Below are 14522 nucleotides of genomic sequence, written 5' to 3'. Positions count from 1 at the left end.
TGTGGGAATGAACGCTCCTCATGCTTTTGTCAAGTGGTGAAATAGCTACGGGGTGTTCTGGGGATACTGAGGGGAAAGAAGCCACCTCCTCCTGCCCACTGAATCACAGTTGAGCCCCGCACCTCCTCTGGGCCGGGGTCTCTTGCTTGGGGAGGTTGGAAAGTTGGAGAAAATGATGGACGCCTATGCCTTCCAGAATACTTGCAACCAGACGTAGGGTTCAGAGAGGACTCTTACACGTGGATCCCCCACAAAAAGAAGTATCGTTGAGGAACTTCATGGGTGCTTGGGGATCCTCAATTAGAGCTTTTCTGTGGGCAGACACCGGGTGCTGGGCTAGACTCCTTCCCACACACCAACTTTCTAGGGCCTCCATCAGAGTTACAAATGGCTCCGTGTTGTGGAATAGTCTACATAGAATAAACACACCTGCAAAGGCCAAATACATACTTTATGTGTACTGAATATGTAAAGTGTCTGGCACAGCTGAGAGGGGTCAACCCATCATAGATACTGATTGTGATTATCACATGATCGAAACTGTGACCAGGTTCTACCACTGGACTGAATTCCCTGAGGTCAGACACCTCTTGGGATCTCCTGCACAGTTCCTGGAAGAGAGCATCAATGCAGTCAGGGTTCAATAACTGTTTTTGCAGTGAATGGATGAATAAAAGAAAGAAAGAATGAGTGAACGAATGAAAGGAAAAGCACGACATAGACATTGCAGGAAGAAAAAGAACTTTCTCTCATCCTCAGTGTCAAATCAATACTGCTGATCTTACCTCCTAACATCCTTAAAGCCATCCCCTCACTTCGCTCATCACTGCCCCCCCCCCCGTCATTAAGTCCAGCTTGGCCTCTTCACAAGCCTCCTAGCTGGTCCCTCCCCCACGTATATCAATTCCCTTTCCAATTTATGCTCCACTCTGCAGTCACCGGAATCGATTTAAAATTCATAACTGATCATCATGTCACCCTCCTTCTTAAAACATTACAATGGATCCTTTGCACTCGGGATAAAGACCAAACTCCCTACCGTGGTGTGGCAGGTGCAGGCTGAGGCTGAGCTGTTGGAGAGTAGAAGATCTGCGTGCCCACAGTCACGGGACTCTTACAAGCAGGGCACAAGAGAGACGAATTCAACTGCCAGGTAAGCATACCCACCCCTGGGGAGGGCAGCCCAGGCAGCAGCTGCCGAAGAAAGCCCCACTCCACCCAGATACCGAGGACAACGTGTGGTGGAGGCTGAGTGGAGTAAGAAATTTGAGAGAAGCAATTTTGAATTTTAATTTCTTTGGAGTTAAGAATTCTGAGCTGTGGACTTCACTTGCAAGAAGAAGGGATTTCAATTTGGGACCCTAACTTATAAAAACAAGAGAATTTAATTTATTTTTGTTTTCCACCATGTTAATATTACTATGCAAAAAGTAACCTAATGCAGCATCTATTCTACTCGGAGCTAAGCTTTCAAATATAGATATGCATATATTTTGCAACTCATCTTACATTTCCTATCCTTGGTTCCATTTTCATAATAAAAGGAGTATAATATTTTCTTTTTTTCAGTTTTAAAGTAAACATTTTCCCTGGGAAATCTTCTGATTTGTTTATTTTTCTGATGTTTTATTGTGCTAAAACACATATAACATAAAACTATCTTGACCATTGTTAAATCTTTTAATTCATTTTTATTTTAATTCCAGTATAGTTAACATAGAATATTATGTTTCAGGTGTAGAATAGTGCATGCATCACCCGGTGCTCATCACAAGTGTGCTCCTTAATCCCCATCGCCTCTTTCACCCATTCCCCCCACCGCCTCTCTGGCAAGCATCGTGTTCTCTATAGTTTCAGAGTCTGATTCTTGGCTTGTCTCTCTGTTTTTTCCTTTGCTCGTTTGTTTTGTTTCTGAAATTCCACATATGAATGAAATCATGTGGTATTTGTCTTTCTCTGACTGACTTACTTCGCTTAAGCATAAGGCCCTCCAGCTCCATCCACGTGGTTGCAAATGGCAAGATTTCATTCTTTGTGATGGCTGAGTAATATTCCATTGTATATATGTACCACATCCTCTTTATCCATTCGTCTATTGATGGACTGCTTCCATAACCTGGCTACTGTAGATAATACTGCTATAAACATCAGGGTGCATGTTTCCCTTTGAATTAGTGTTTTTGTATTTTGGGGGTAAATACCCAGTAGGGGGATTCCTGGATCATTGGGTAGTCCTATTTTTAACTTTTTGAGGACGCTCCATACTGTTTTCCACAGGGGCTGCACCAGTTTGCATTCCCACCAACAGTGCCAAAGGGTTCCTTTTCCTCCACATCCTCACCAACACTTGTGTCTTGTGTTTTTGATTCTAGCCATTCTGGCAGGTGTGAGGTGATAGCTCATTGTGGTTTTGATTTGCATCTCCCTGATGATGAGTGATGATGAGCATCTTTTCATGTGTCTGTTGGCCATCTGCATGTCTTCTTTGGAGAAATGTCTGCTCATGTCTTCTGCCCATTTAATTGGATTATTTGTTTTTTGGGTGTTGAGTTGTTACCTTGACCGTTTTTAAGGACACAGTTCAGTGATGTTCAGTACCTTCAGATAGTTGTGAAATCTTTACCACCATGTATCTCCAGAACTCTTTCTTCTTGTAAAGCTGAAAGGCTATACTCATTAACTAACTAACTCCCCATCACCCCCTCCCTTCAGCTCCTGGAAAAGACCATTCTACTTTCTTTTTAATTTTTTTAATCTCCCCTTCTCCCCCTTGCCCCAACCGCTGGCAACAACCATCCTACTCTCTGTTACTCTGAGTTTGGCTTTTTTTTTAATTCCACATTTCAGTGATATCACACAATATTTGTCTTTCTGCATCTGGCCTATTTCACTCAGCATAATGCCCTACAGTTTCATCCATGCTGGTATAAATGGCAGGATTTCCTTCTTTTGTAAGGCTGAATAATATTCTGTGTGTGTGTGCGTGTGTGTGTGTTCTTTATTCATTCATTCATTTTCTTTATCCACTCATTCACTGACAAACATTTAGGTTGTTTCCATATCTTGGCCATTGTGAATAATACTGCAATGAACGTGGGGGTGCAGATACCTCTTTGAAACAGGGATTTCACTTCCTTGATATACACTCAGAAGCAGGATTGCTGAATCATATGATAGTTCTATTTCTAATTTCTTGAGGAATCTCCATGCTGCTTTCTATAATGGCTCTACCAGTTTACATGCCCACCAACAGTTTAAAAGGGTTCCCTTTGTTGCCACATCCTTGCTAACACTTGTTATCGCTCTCTTTTTTTTTTTTTATTTATTTATTTGACAGAGAGAGAGAGAGAGAGAGAGAGACAGCAAGAGAGGGAACACAAGCAGGGGGAGTGGGAGAGGGAGAAGCAGGCTTCCCGCTGAGCAGGGAGCCCAACGTGGGGCTCGATCCCAGGACCCCGGGATCATGATCTGAGCTGAAGGCAGACGCTAAACGACTGAGCCACCCAGGCGCCCCCAATACTTGTTATCTTTTGACTTTTTGGTAATGGCCATTCTAACAGGTGTGAGGTGGTAGTTCGTTGAGGTTTCGATGTGCATTCCCTGGTGATTAGCAGTGTTGAGCTCCTTTTCATATACCTATTGGCCACTTGTATGTCTTCAGTAAAATGTCTTTCACGTCCTTTGCCCCTTCTTAATTGGGTTATTTATCAATTTGCTGTGTAGTTGTATGAATTGTTTATGTCTTTTAGATACTAACGCCTTATCAGATATATAACCACGTCACTTTTTGGTGGACGCTGGAAGAGCCAGTACATAATGCTCAGTGTTCCTGGCTGCCACCATGGTGACGATGAAAGCAGGGGTGGACAAGGGAGCTTCCACCAGCCTGCATTCCAGCAACTATGAAGAGCAAAGCCCGCTGCTGATCTGCATTGGAAAATTCATGTGGACGAGAAACTGGACTTAGTTGTGTTACCCAGTGAGATGTGTGGGGTTGTTACCACAGCATAACCCAGCCCATATGGACTGACACAGACAATCTTTGATGAAAGAGTTTTCCAAGGAAATTAGTAGTGTAAACATAATTTCAGGGGTCAAACAATCTACGTAAGGGTGTAACTTCCCTCCAGTACTTGAAGAGTGCCCATTTACTTAACATGTTGATAAAAGTGTTATTGCCTCCTCATTAAAGCAGGTTCCCAAAGATCCTTTCTGATCCCAGTTTGAGTTATATGAATTTATTGTTCAGCATTCATCAATTGGTAATGAATTCCAGTAAAAGTTTTCTGCCACATCTCCTTTATCTTTTTAGTCAAATGTTTACTGAGCACCTACTATGTTTCAGGTACTTGTTATAGGTATTGGGGTATCAAGAGTAAACAAGAAAGACAGGGTTCCTTCCTTCAGGGAGCTGGGAAATGTTCTAAAGGAAAAAAATAGGGTGCTTGGAGACCCACCTGGACAGAGGGGACAGAGAAGGCCTCCTGGAAAATATCACATTCTCACTGAGACTGGAAAGATGAACAGGAATTAGCCTGAGAGGGCATCCATCGGTACAATCTGGGTCAAATGGAATATTCAAGAAATAGGGTATTTAGGTTAAAGTTCTAACTTTTTAATTAAATAATTAATTATACCTCCTTTATAAAGATACAAGTTCCAGTACTCTCATAGCTATTTTCTCACCTTACTGTTACAAACTCTCAAAGAGGTGGGGGATTGAGAATGTAGTATTTATTCTCCCCGGTTTTATAGACATCTTCGGTGCCCCCCCGTGTCCCTCAGCCCTGACTGTTTCCATGCATACTGGCCCGACTTCCTGCTGCCAGCACCTGAGTCCCTTTGCCTGAGCGCTGTGTCTGACCACTAGTGTCTGCCCCCTGCCCACGTGGCAGCCCGGAAGAGTGAGGAATTAGCCACAGCTCTGAGCATATGACTGATGGGGGTCCGTGTATGAGTGACCCAGTTCCTTCACCCCTTGGGCAGGACAACTCAGAGGCACGTGCTCTACTCTGGTACCTAGAGATCGCCAGGATTAAACCCCTCTTGCCCTCAGTGGTAGCTGGCTCGGTAACATGTCCTTTATTGGCTACTTTCCTGTATCATCTCTTCATTCCTCTGCAGGTGTTTCCTGAGAGCACCTCTGTGATGGTTAATTTTGTGTCTCAACCTGACCAGGGCCTGGTGCCCAGTTGTCTGGTCAAACACTAGTCTACGTGTTTTATGAAGGTATTTTTTTTAAATGTGATTAACATTCAAATCAGTAGACTTCCAGGAAAGCGCATTACAAAGCAGATGACCCTCCATATAGGGGAGGGCCTCATCTGCTCAGCTGAAGGCCCTAAGAGAAAAAGACTGAGGTCTCCCAGAGAGGAAGGACTTCCGCTCCAGACGGCCCTCAGACTTGAGTTGCAAGAGCAGCTCTTCGCGGCCCCCAGCCTGCTGGCCTGCCCTGCAAATTTCAGACTTGCCAGCCCTTGAGTCCTTAAAATGAATCATAAATCTCTCTCTTTGTCTGTGTCTCTCGCTCTTTCCCTCCCTCTCTTTCTATATATATATGAGTATATATTCATACAAATATATATACATACACCCAAATGTATAGCCAAGTGACTTGCTGAAGTTACAAAGCTACTGTGATATAGCGCTCAGCCCGAGGCCCTGTCTCCTCGACGGCACCATTTCCACCCATGAAGACAGGGCAAACACTTGCCTCGAATGCCCTCCCGGTGTCCATGGCAGACATCATGAGTTGATCTTTCCTTTCCTCAGAAACTTTCTCAAGACGCGCCCTAGGCAGCCTTCCACAGTCAGTAGGTCTTGGTGGGCCAGAAGGCACCTGTTGGCCGTCCCTTTCTGAAACGCATCACCGTGCTTTCGGGACCTGGTAGCAGCTCAGGGTGTCTGCCTCTTTTTCCCACCTCTGGTGTCTTACCAGCCCCTTGAAGCTGGAGCCAACTGTGCCTCCCAGCCCCACCGGCCCCTGCCCGCCCCCCCCCCACCACCACCACTCGGGTGCTGATTCAAGCCTGCTCCGTTTCCTGCCGGGCTGCAGAGACCGCCCCTCCCTGCAAAACCTCACACCCGGGGGACTGGAGCCGGAAATGAAGCGTCACTCCTAGAGCCCAGATCTGCAGGGCCACTCACAGCTGAGTCTAGTGCGGGCCCAGCCAGGAGTGGACCGGACCCTGTGTTGATGGGCTGAGAAAGGGGCCACGTGGGTGAGTGGACACCTCCGGGCGCAGTGAGTTAGTGCAACGTCTCTCACTCCAGGGGCCTTCAGAGGAGCTGGCTGAGAAAAGAACAGAGTCACAAAGCTAGTCCTGTTATTCTCGAAGCTCCACATGCGAGCCTAGAGCTCATTCGCCTGACCACCCCAAAGTGCTTCCAGAACCCACCAGCTCCAGAGACCACGCTCTGTTGACACTGGGCCGGGCAGCCCCTGGAAGATGGCGCCCCCATGAGCTCTGCTTGTGGTCATGGAAAGGCGGGCCCTCCCGAGGCCGACGGCGGGGCCGCAGCATGCACAGCCACAGCCCGGCAAGAGAAGGGACGGAATGGCAGGGTGGGAGGCTGCAGGCGAGTGGGACACAGGGACAGAGACGGACACAGCCAGAGCCTTCCACAGAGGCAAAATAGCAACACAGCTCCCATGTAGAGAAGAGTTGGCCTTTCACAGGACTCTGGAGTATGACAGCTGGGAAGGATAGCCCCTGGTTGGGGAGACCCAGATCCAGGAAGGAGATTTGTACCAGGTCACCCCATGGGGCACTGTCAGGGTCAGGGTCAGGGCTCAAATTTCAGTACTGAGAGGGCAGAGATGGAAACACAATCCCTAACCTGCAGGTCCTCACGACCTCGGCAAACAATGAAGAAATATTCCAAATAATTGCCCCGGACCTTGACACTTGCCAAGTAATAATTCGGTTAACTAGCTGTTTTGTTTGTTTGTTTGTTTGTTTGTTTGTTTGTTTTCAGAAGTACCCCCTAACTAGAGACCCGCTTCCCTCTTAATTGTTTCCACTCCGGCTGTGGTGGCCTGGGATGTGCAGAGTCATCACTTTCAAGAGGGTCACACCTTCTCCTCCACCTCGTGGAGTTTGGGAAAAGAGGAGAAGAGGCCAGATGCAGCCCGGGCATAGTATGGTCTCAGCTCACCGAGGGCTCCCAACACCCAGCACGAGGAGCTCTGCCTCCCCCTTCCCCCCCGCCGGGGGGGGGGGGGAACAGGCCCAGAGAGGGTAAGTGGTTTGTGCAAGGTCATCCAGCTCTCATGTGGCAGAATGGGGTCAACCCAGGCTCGGGTTTTCCCCGAGCCACCTGATGTTCCAAGCAGACCCAAAAGAGGGGACCAGAGGACCAGAGATTGGGGGCTCCTCGGGAAATCTGGTTTATTTGCCAAACCAGAAAATAGAAATTTGGGGACTGCATGTCTCCACTGAGTCCTGGAGACCTCCAGTCAGATGGGAGGGCCTTGTGAGGAGTCAGAGGCAGGAAGCATTAATGCGTTGGGGCCTCAGGAGCCCCACATTCAAAAGGCCTGATGCACAATGAATCATGGAACACTGCACCAAAAACTAATGATGTAATATATGGTGATTAACATAACAATAAAAAAATTAAAAAAAAAAGGCCTGATGCGCCACCTATGCCTTTGCTGGCGTCACCTTCTCTGGCAGCTCAGAGTTAAATCTACTGCTGGTCTTACCTGCAGCCCTAGGCCCACCATGGGGCCTGGGGGGACCACACCAGGGGCAGGGCCCGTATCAGCGCAGCCCGTGTGCACAGGGCCTCCCAGAGCCAGGACATGGTGACCACTGGATGCACTCAGTGGGGCTTGGAATCAAGTCCCCCAAAGCCAGTGGGCCTGTGTAGGTGTTACAGCGAGGGCGGTAACCAAATAGAGAAAAGGAGAACCTTACTCCCAGTTGCTGCTCCTAAGTGAGCAAATCCCTTCCTCGGAGACCTCTAACCACGAGGCAGGTCTGAGAGCCTATTCGTTCTCTGTCTGAACGTGTGGCATTTATTACCGCGCAACTTGGATTAGGGTTATTGTGCCCAGCTTTCAGCGCTGGCCACCCCAGTCTCCGAGTTCCCTCAGGGCAGCTCTTTGCTACCCAACCCGAGTCACCCTTCCCGTGTCGGGTGCCCAGAGTTGGCCAATCAAAACCCAAGTCGCCCAGTTGAGTTGGCCAATCAAAACCCAAGACGCCCAGTTAAGTTGGGATTTCTGATAAACAACAAATCTTTAAGTATGACCCATGCGATATCTGGGACATACTTATAGAAAGCAATTATTCATTGTTCATCTGAAATTCATATCTAATTGCACGTCCTAGATTTTTACCTGCAGCCCCCTTGGTGGCTGGTACCTGCTGCCCATACCGGGTGATGGAGAAAACAGTGTAATATTCTGTTTCACCAAAGTATTTGGGGCGCGATACTACAGGCTGCCGCCGCGACATTTCTTCCTCTTGTGTCATTTTTGGAGGACGTTTTCGCCATACCGAAAGCCTGCCTCTCGTGGGATGCAAATGAAACCCACTCCCAGAGGGGGGAAAATGAGTTAGAAAGCAGTTAGAAAACAACCCCAGGGGATCCGAGACCCGCGCTTCATCTGCCGAGTCTTTTATTCTCGTTAATTCATAACAGTGTCTTTTAAATCCTGGACTAGAATTCGAGAACAGTCGGCGTGTGAGTGTGACAGTCATTACTCCTAGGACACGCCCCGTCCGCCAGCTGGGCGCCCTCCGCGCGTTCTTGGTGCCACAGCGGCCTCCAGTGGTCACCCGGGGAAGCGCACGCTGTCGGCACCACCCGGCGAGGGACCGGAGCCTGGCCCCTGGGCTGCGGAAGACTCGGCGTCGCTTGGCCGCCCAGGGGCCCGGGCTGGGTGGAAGGATCTCCGCCCAAAGACACAAATCCAAGTGCGCCACGTGGAGACAAAGCTCTGCTCTGCTGCTGTGAAGCTCCGACCACACCAGGGTTATATTTCATCTTGCTTGCCAGTGTACCATTGCTGACCCAATTTCACAGATGTTCTCTTCAAACCGGACTGGGCTTTGTGAATAGTTTTAACTATCAAGCTTTGGTGATGGAAACGTCAAAAAAAAAAATGCTTTAAATAGATGACAGGCGGTTGGGCTCAGAATTGATTCTTATTCTGCCAATTGGTTACACTCAAATGGAGAGCTAGGGGGATGTGGGCAAGGCAAAAGGAGTGGAATTAAGACCCCCCCACTCGTACCCGTTGCTTCTTACTTCCAACTAGCAGCGGTCTCGCTTCATTTCCGAGAAAGGGAGGCACTACTGATCGGTTATTGAAAACACACACGACTCCCATAACCTTGTTCATTTTCATATATGTAGCTCAGAGCAAGGGGTTCTCTGCCTTTGATTCGAAAGGAATACAAAGAATAAAGGGAAATGAAAAATATGACCACAGAGAGGCGGGCGCTTGATCCTTCCACACACTCATACACACACACCTTGGTGCCTTCCAGGTACACACAAAGGCAATTTTTCACAGCTTTCGGCTGGCTCATTTGCACATCATTTCAGCTGAAATCTCCCTCCTTGGTGGGGACACCCACGGAGAGGAATGTTGCCCGGGGAAGCAGCCCTTGCAAGGGGGCCCGTGGAAAACCGGACGGGGAGGTAGCCACAGAGTAGACTTGGTAAGTTGGGTCTGAGGTCTGCTCCACTAGGCTAGGTGCGAATTCTTGGCTGAGTGGCTTCCCTCCTCTGGGCTTCAGCTCCCCTCCTGGAATGAGGAGCTGCATGGTTGGCCTCCCGACTCTGAGTCTGTAATTCTAGCTATGAGGCCTCTGGTCAAACTCTTAAAAAGAATTATTTTCCTTCATTCATTGCTTCATTCATTCATCCATTCATTCATTCATCCATTCAGCAAACACATGAGTGCCTAAAATGTGCCACACACTGGGTTAGAGGCTCAGCATAGAGAAATTAATAAGGAACGCCCCCTTCTAGGATGAGGTCATTGCAAAGCGACAGAAGTATCAGAGGAGGGGTATAAACCCGGGTGCCAGATGCCCACTGATGGCAGTGTAAATTTGTGCAACCTCTCTGGAGGCCAATTTGGCCCCAGCTCCCAGATTGCCAAATGCACACACTACATGAATCGGGAGCCCCAGTCGCCTGACTGACTCTAGTTACCTAAAGCAGACGATGGGTTTGTTTTGTTTTGTTTTGTTTTGTTTTTAAGCTATTGAGTCCCAGGGAACCCAAGGGAAGTCTGAAGGCTGCAGTCTTAGGACCAGGTAGGGACACAGGTGACCAGGCAGCCGCCACGACCACAGTTGAAATCACACCGTAAAAACTGGCGACACCAGGGCCATTACCGCAGAGCTGGGGCGCTGTGCCACGCCACCATCCCACCACAAAGCTGGAGTCGCCACGGTTCCCGCTTTACACACTCCGGGAGGAAGGCATCTGCTTAGCTAGGTCAAGGTCACATGCCCACATTCGAACCACAAGGGCGCCACAGGGAAAGCGGGCACCCAGCATTTTGGACCTCAACAGTAGCAAGTGGACTCTGCCTCCCACCCAAAGTGATAGCACGGGCAATTTCCCATGCAGACGAAGACATTTATGATCCCGGTGGCTGAAATTGTGACAAGTGTCCTCTACACACACCTTTGACCCGGAATTTCCAGTTCTACAATTTCCACGTCTGGCAGAGAAACGTTAATGCTTACACAAGGGCACACAGATGATTGCACAGTGGTGTTCTCTGCGGAGAAACGAAACTTGTAATGGCTGAAGAGTGAGCAGTAGAGGCTTAGGGGGGTTCTGGACTGTACTCATTATAAAGAAGGTACTCATTCATTCCCCAAATATTTGTTGCGGATGTCTTCAGGAAGACAGGGTAGGAGTTGGGACAAGGAGTTGTGGCTAGTCGGCAGGGGCCAGACCCTGGAGGGACTACATAAACCAAGGCCAGGTGAAAGTGTTTTTCTGCTTGTCCTCATTTCAGTGGGGAGCCATTGAAATATTTGAGGGTGGGGGAGATGCAAACAGTGGGTAGTAATGCCATCACGTTTGCGTTTTTCCAAGATCATCTTTTCAAAGAACCCTGCGAACTGGAAATGGTCGCATGTCCCAGTGAGAGAGGATGGGGACACAAAATGGTACCGGTAGAGACAGAGAGTTCAGGATGAGTTCTGGACGAGTTCAGGATGTACTCACAGGGGTAAAATCCACACGGTCTGCAGGTGGATGTCTACACCCCATGGCGTTTTGAAGGCCAAGGCTGGGCAAAGCAGGAGTCTCAGTCTTAAACTTGGTAGAAATATTCATGTTTACTAGCTGAGGGGGAAGAGGAAGGAAGCTGTGGTTTCTGCTTTTGTCTTCCAGGAAACTGTCACGTGCTCACAAGGAAAGGCTTCAGATTTGGGTGTCACAGAAAGTTGGAGTTGAGAAAGCCCTTAGAAATTATGCAGCATGAAAAACAGGTTGTAAAATAGAAAAACAAACGGGATGTAGACTAGGGTCCAGTGGTTTAATATATTCTGCTTAGGAAGGGCTACGCCAAGTAACGGTGCGGGTGGATTACTGCCTTTGCTTTTGTACATTTTTCTAATTTTTCTGTGATGAATATGTAAAACACTTTTGCAATAACGGAGAATCCAATATAATTTTTGAAAAGAAATTACCTAGTATATAGAACTCCTCTTCTCTAGGGGGAGCAAACTGAGACGGGAGAGTCTCTCTGGATGGGAGAAAGGAGAAATCCAACCATTACTAGACAAGTGTTTTGTTGTTGTTGTTGTTTTAAATTCTTCATCTTGATTTGAAAGCTCCTTGCCCTCTTTAAAGATTTTCAAGGGGCGCCTCAGTGAGTGGCTCAGTCGGTTAAGTGTCAGACTCTTGGTTTCGGCTCAGGTCATGATCTCAGGGTCGTGGGATCGAGCCCCAGGTCAGGCTCTGTGCTCAATGCAGAGTCTGCTGGGGATTCTCTCCCTCCCTCTCCCTCGGGCCCTCCCCCTGCTCACTCACTATCGCGGGCACGCTGTCTCCCTCTGAAATGAATAAATAAAATCCTTAAAAAAAGATGTTCAAGTCTACATGCAAAGGGCCGCTCACCTTGTGTAGTCAGCAAGTTATTTTAATAATTGAGTGTGTACTCTCCAAATCATAAACATCTCAGAGACAGAAGGGGTCTTAGTTAGTTCTCTGGCAAACGATTGCCTGTGTCGGGATCAGGGTTTCTGGACCTTGGCACTACGGCCACATGGGGCCAGTCGGCTCTCTGTCGTGGGGGCTGCCCTGGGCGTGCCTGCTGTCATTTCTGGCCTCTCCCCTACTTGACTCCAATAGCCACCCCCGCTCAGTTATGACAACCCAAGATGAGTCTGGAAGTTGCCGAATGTGCCCTGAGGGCGGAACGGCCCCCCACCCCCACAGAGAACCCCCGGCCCAGGCGAAGCTTACGTGCCTTAGGTGACAGAGTTCTCCAGGCGTAGGAGCAGGCTCTCCCCACCACGAGCCGCTGTCCAAAAGCGCACCCCTGCAGCATTCAGTGCTGGTTCTCCCCTGGGGGCTGTGAGAGCTTGTCTGATCTCTCTGGCCTAGGGTGGTTCTGCAGAGATTTCAAGACCATGCCATGCTCTGCCCCTCATGCCTCATCAGCCCCCGCCCTACTCCCAAGTCTTCTTTCCTCCAAGTTGAACATTCCTCCTTCAACTGTTCCTCACCTGACACGCTGGGGCTCCCATGGGTCCGAATTTCCACGACAGCTCCAGGTCCTCAGCTAAACGCAACTCTCTAGGTGCTGGCAGAGCAGCCTCCCTCCTCCCGGATTCCCGGATGGAGCCAGACATCGCCTTCACTCCTGGCACCTACGTTGCACGAAGTCCCACACTGAGCCGCTGACCAAAATGTTGAAGGTTCGTTCGCACACGTGACACTGCTCCCTTGGGTCACCCCTCCTTAGCACCTTGGTCCTGGGGCCCAGTTGTTAGGCCTACATTTATCCTTCTCAAACTTCACCAGTTCACAAGAAATGGGCAACCCATGCTTGCCTCTGAGGACAGAGAGCTGGCCGGGCGTGGGATGAAATAGAAAACGCCTTGTTGTTGCCTACCTTGCGTGCCTGTTAAACTGCGGACCAGTAAACTTGGTGTATTGCCTCATCACAATGAATAAGTGAGCAAATAAATCCACTGGACATACTTCACCTGCTTAGGTCGACCCAATCCTCCCCGCCTGTCCTGGCCCATTTGGAAGTTTATGATGTCTTCCGGTGTTCTCACTTTCTTCCCCAAATATGATAAGCATGCCTTCCCCATCTTCACTCAAAGCCATCAATAAGGAAAGGTGGAAATGACAAGCCAGGGTTTGTTAAAGCACTTTTAAGTCAAAGGCACTAAGTGGGCGCTTTTCCAGTTGGCACCCCACGAACCCACCCTTTTCCCTCAAGAAGACAAGTCAGCCTTCCTTTAAACAGTTTCCCTAAATAGAGGCCCACCCGATTGGTGACCACCCCCCCTTCCTCCTTCTCTCTGGGGAGTCTCTAACTGCAGGGCAAGCTGAGAGAAATAAGCTGCCACCAATAACTCGGCTCCTTCGGAACAAGACGCCCACCCCCGCCCCCCGTGCCTGGCCTGGCCTCCCACGGGCGGGAGCAGGTCGGCTACTGTAAGGGGGCGAAACTGCACGTCAGGAGGGAGGTCTGTTAACCGGCTTCACGTATTTTCAGGCAGCATCAAGCAGTCCCAAAACAGCAGCACGAACTGCACACACAATGATAATGGCAAATTTAATATGATTTATTCATACAATAACTCATGCTGCACTTAACACAAATACAAGGATACCTTTTTCAATAGTGTGGAAGAGATGAATTCATAAAACCTGTTAAGTAAATAATGAGTTTTGAATATAAATCACCTACAAAGGTTCTTTCCAAAGCACACCCGAAACGACGATAAATTAGGGCAAGGGTTTTGTAAATGTCAGCCTCAGTCCGGCTCTAAACCGTCTTACCCGCATAAATCACAGTCCCTGACTTTTACAGACAGGAAAACACAAAAGCTGCTCCTCTCTCTGCCCAAGTCCTAAGTCTGGCTTCCTTGCAGGTGCCAAATACACTGGACAGCAAGCCTTTGTTCCCCACCGCCGGCGGGGCTCCGCTCCTTCCGCCTGGGCTGTGCCACACCGCCCCCTGCGTGCACCTGCAGGTGGTTTCCCAGACATCTCCCCCAGAGCCAACCCAAGCCACATTTGTTTTCTCCAGCCTGGAATCACCCCCATCAGAGGCCTAGGACCGTTGTCTGGAATCCAGAGATCCCCACCAGTGGCTGCCAGCGATCCTGGGTGGGACATGGAATAACAGCCCCCAAGCGAAGCCCTTGAGGATGGGCTCTCCACCACCTCAGACTGCCTGGACTTCAGCAAACACTCGAGAGGAAAGCAGCATCTGCCCTCCCGGGTAGGTAGGTGGACAGGATACCAGCAGGAGCTTCAGGAGCACATGGGAAGCAGGTGCCAAGAGCAGTGGG

The sequence above is a fragment of the Zalophus californianus genome, chromosome X, assembly GCF_009762305.2.
Source record: "Zalophus californianus isolate mZalCal1 chromosome X, mZalCal1.pri.v2, whole genome shotgun sequence".
In the NCBI taxonomy this organism is placed as follows: Eukaryota; Metazoa; Chordata; class Mammalia; order Carnivora; family Otariidae; genus Zalophus; species Zalophus californianus.
The sequence above is the reverse complement of the archived record's forward strand: the minus strand, read 5'-3'. Positions refer to the sequence as shown.